Source organism: Schistocerca cancellata, chromosome 2, assembly GCF_023864275.1.
Source record: "Schistocerca cancellata isolate TAMUIC-IGC-003103 chromosome 2, iqSchCanc2.1, whole genome shotgun sequence".
Taxonomy (NCBI): Eukaryota; Metazoa; Arthropoda; class Insecta; order Orthoptera; family Acrididae; genus Schistocerca; species Schistocerca cancellata.
In genome coordinates, this window is record NC_064627.1 from 364,325,799 (window position 1) to 364,329,870 (window position 4,072).

The following is a 4,072-nucleotide window of genomic DNA, read 5'->3' on the forward strand; positions in this document are numbered from 1 at the left end:
ACTCTCGACTGTATCATCCAAGTGTAAGGAAATCTGGTGGATCAGCTGAGAACTTTGTAGAAGACACACCTCGTTCTATAAAGTAGATACAATATCTGGACATCGATGTGCGGTCAACAACTAATTTCACATGCTACATACCTTAATTTTGCGTGTTTATTATGTCATGTTCATCATGTCATTTTATACGTGTTTCACATTTGTATTCTTTTTTATAAATGTATTTGTATATGTGCTACAGCCAAGTGCCATACGACAAATCAGTAAAAGTCCGTTTATAACAGATTTTTTTTTTCTGACTGGTTTGATGCGGCCGACCACCAATTCCTCTCCTTTGCAAAACCTCTTCATCTCAGAGTAGTATTTGTAACCTACGTAATCAATTATTTGATGGATGAATTTCAGTCAGTTATTGCCTGATGTCTTGGGCAACGGCCATGCCGCAGTGGATACACCGGTTCCCGTGAGATCACCGAAGTTAAGCGCTGTTAGGCGTGGTCGGCACTTGGATGGGTAACCATCCAGGCCGCCATGCGCTGTTGCCATTTTTCGGGGTGCACTCAGCCTCGTGATGCCAATTGAGGAGCTACTCGACAGAATAGTAGCGGCTTCGGTCAGGAATACCGTCATAACGACCGGGAGAGCGGTGTGCTGACCCCACGCCCCTCCTATCCGCATCCTCCACTGAGGATGACACGGCGGTCGGATGGTCCCGTTAGGCCACTCGTGGCCCGAAGACGGATTGCTTTTTATTGCCTGAAGTTCTAAAAGATGTCGTACTATCCTGTCTCTTCCTCTTGACATGTTTTCTATATATTGCTTTCCTCGCAGATTCTGCGCATAGCCTCCTAACTCCTCATGTTATCAGTCACCTAATTTTCAACATTCTTCTGTGGCACACATTTCGGATGCTTAGGTTCTCTTGTGTTCCGCGTTGCCCACAGTCCATGTAATAGAATGCGAAGTTTTTAAAATATTTCGCGAATAATCACAACCAAAATCCAGTAACATCTCACAACTTACTCAAAATGCTTGTAGCTTAGGATGTGGTGTGTATACGTTTTCGGAAGGTAGTTGGTCACCAATGTAGTCAGGAGAGCTTCTGTGGAGTTTGTGAAGTAAGACAAGGAAGCTTTGAGCGTGGGACTGGATTACTCGGTAGTATTTCTGGAAGTTCTTAATCAGTAATAAAAATTTGGAGTACAACATCCTTCCATAGCTTTCTTGTCATACTATCTCGTTTTTTCTCCAACTTACAACAGTTACGTCCTATATGTTGGTTTTGAAGTAGCAGCTAGACATTTTAATTCTATCCTATGAAGTTAAGTACTCAAGTCTGCACGTCCAGGTTATTAGTTGTGGATTGGGTGCGTTGATGTCACTTGATGCTATGTTTCAATTTTTGTAGTAACTAAAATACTGACATATGCTTAACAGCACATTGTCAGTCTTCATGTTTTAATTCTGGACCTCGACGCTGGATACGCAAATTTAGTCTTTTGCCTTGCTAGTCCGTCATCGGGCGCCAACCCAGATTGGCGGACCGGGGAAAGCCTCCCACATATGGCTGGTTCATGGGAAATGAGATATCCAGGGCAGAACAAGCTAGCAACATGGGTGGCGTCTGTACTCCACGTGAGGGGTGGCCTTGAAATCAGATCGCGGATTGTGCTTCTCAACTTTGAGTCAAGATGTCTTCCGGAGATAAAGTACTTTCGGATTTCTGGGTAGGAGCAGCTTTAGTGTCAAAAATCCTACGTCTACAAAACGAGAGAAACAGTGTTTTCAAATATGCTTATACAATCATCGTTCGCTACTGGGAAACGACAGATTGACTTAAATAGAAGAGGAATTAGAAAAAAATTAACTGGGCCATTCTTGGCCTAAGTGAAGTACATCGTAAACACGAAAACTGCCATCGACTGAATTCGGGAAATCTCTTCTATTACTGTGGTGAATCAAATGGAAAATTATATGGAGTTGGGCTTTTAGTAAACAAAGGCATTTAAGACAAGATAGCAGTACTAGAAGGAACTTCAAGCAGAACTGCACGTTTGGTCCTCAGGAAAGTATAAAATCCAAACACTTCAAGCATATGCACTTGCTTCTAGTCACTCGGATGAGGAGACAGAAACCTTCTATGAGTGCCTGAAAGAAACCTGTGGAAAATGGATAGACTATATTTATACATCTATAATTCGTGATTTTAATGCCAAAGTTCGAACATACAAGGAAGGTGATTCAGTTATTGGCAACCATGGAATAGCTGAAAGAAATGACAGAGGTGAGAGATTGGTTCAGTTTGCAGAAGACATAATAATGATGATGAGGTCCCATACTCGGAGGAAGGTAGGGGCGATACGGGAGATCCACACCGGTGACTAGGGAAAATACTAGTGGAGGTGGTTTGGCATCGCCTTCCTTCGGGTGTAATGCGGATGAATTATGATAATGAAAACGACACAACACCCAGTCATCTAGAGGCAGGGAAAATCCCTGACCCAGCCTGGTATCGAACCCGAGACCCCATGCGCGGGAAGCGAGAACGCTACCGCACGACCACGAGCTTCAGACAGAAGATATAACAACAACTATTATGAATACTTTCTTCAAGAAGCATCCTAGTCACAAATGGACTTGAAGGGCTCCTAACTTTAAAATGAAAAGTGAAATAGACTTCTTTCTTGCCAACAGGCCTCAAGACGTTAAAAATGTCTCTATGCTGAACAGATTCAACACAAACAATGATTATTGATAAAGAGAGCAGGATTCGAATTGAGTGACTGAAACTAATTACGAGAAAAAGAAAAAATAAATAAATTTCGAAAACCACGAAAAAAGGGAAGGAGGAATTTCATGAAATAATTAAGAAAAAATTAAAGGAAAGTAAAGCAGAAGCAGCAACAAATATACTAATCACAACAAGTGAACAGTGCGTGGCTTGTGTAAATCTCGAAACCAAACAAAGAAGCTGACAAATAAAACGATAAGTTTGACAGACAAGGGAACAAAACTGTAAGTAGAAACAGACAAAGATAAAACAGAATATTCAGAACTGGACAAGGCTCTGAGAAAGAGGATGAAAGATGACATCGAGAAGTATGAAGAAGATACGCTAAAAGCCCGTGTTGAAAATACATCTAATTTAAAAATAACCAAGCGGAAGCTTAAGACTGGAAAGAATCAGCTAATAGCGTTAGATATAAACCAAGACCGAACTACAGATAAGAAGAAATACTCGAATATGTTGAGAATGTTTATAGTACTCTTTACAGTAAAGTCAATAATGAGATCTTAATCTTAGACGAACTGAACGCTTCTGTTTCGCATTTCTGGAAATATTCCTCTCAGAAATCAAACATGCTATAGACAGGATGAAAAAAGGAACCGCTACAGGTAGTGATGACCTCTCAGTCGATATTTTAAAGCTGATGGATGACGAATCTATAAAGCATTTAGCTAAAATATTTTCAGATTTTATGCACAGTGCAAAATTACCAAGGTACTGGAATAAACCCAAAATAATCCTAGTAAATAAGAAAAGTAATACTACAACTATAAAGAAGTATCGCCCTATCAGCCTCCTGTCCATACTGCACGAAATTTTTACTAGAATTTTCACTACCAGATTGAACACTGCACTTGACCCATTCAGCAAGCTGGATTCCGCGCAGGGTTTAGTACAATCGATCTTATCCTTCCTATATGCGAAACAATTAATAGAACAAGTATGTACTTCCTTTACCTTGGCTTCATAGATTTTGGAAAGGCATTCGATTCGACCAGTCAGCCAGCCGTATTTGAGGCTCTAACAGAGCGAGGAATAGAACAGACCTATATTAAAGTTTTGTACAACATAAACAAAACATCCACAGTGTTTGTGAATGTAGTCGAAGAAACCAATGAACCTACTATCAAAACGGCGTAAAACAATGTGACCCTACATCTCCAAATCTTTTTCCAGCTGTCTTAAGGAAAGAAATATCTAAATTAGATTGGAAAACAATGGAATCCAAATTCTGGGAAAGAGGTTAAATAATCAGAGGTTCGAGGATAGTATTTACTATCAGAA

The 4,072-nt window shown here is 40.3% G+C and overlaps 1 pseudogene; it reads left to right on the plus strand.

Annotated features, from left to right (window-relative positions):
* Positions 1-427: 427 nt before the first annotated feature.
* Positions 428-545, plus strand: LOC126163238 (5S ribosomal RNA; annotated as a pseudogene).
* The last annotated feature ends 3,527 nt before the right edge of the window (positions 546-4,072 follow it).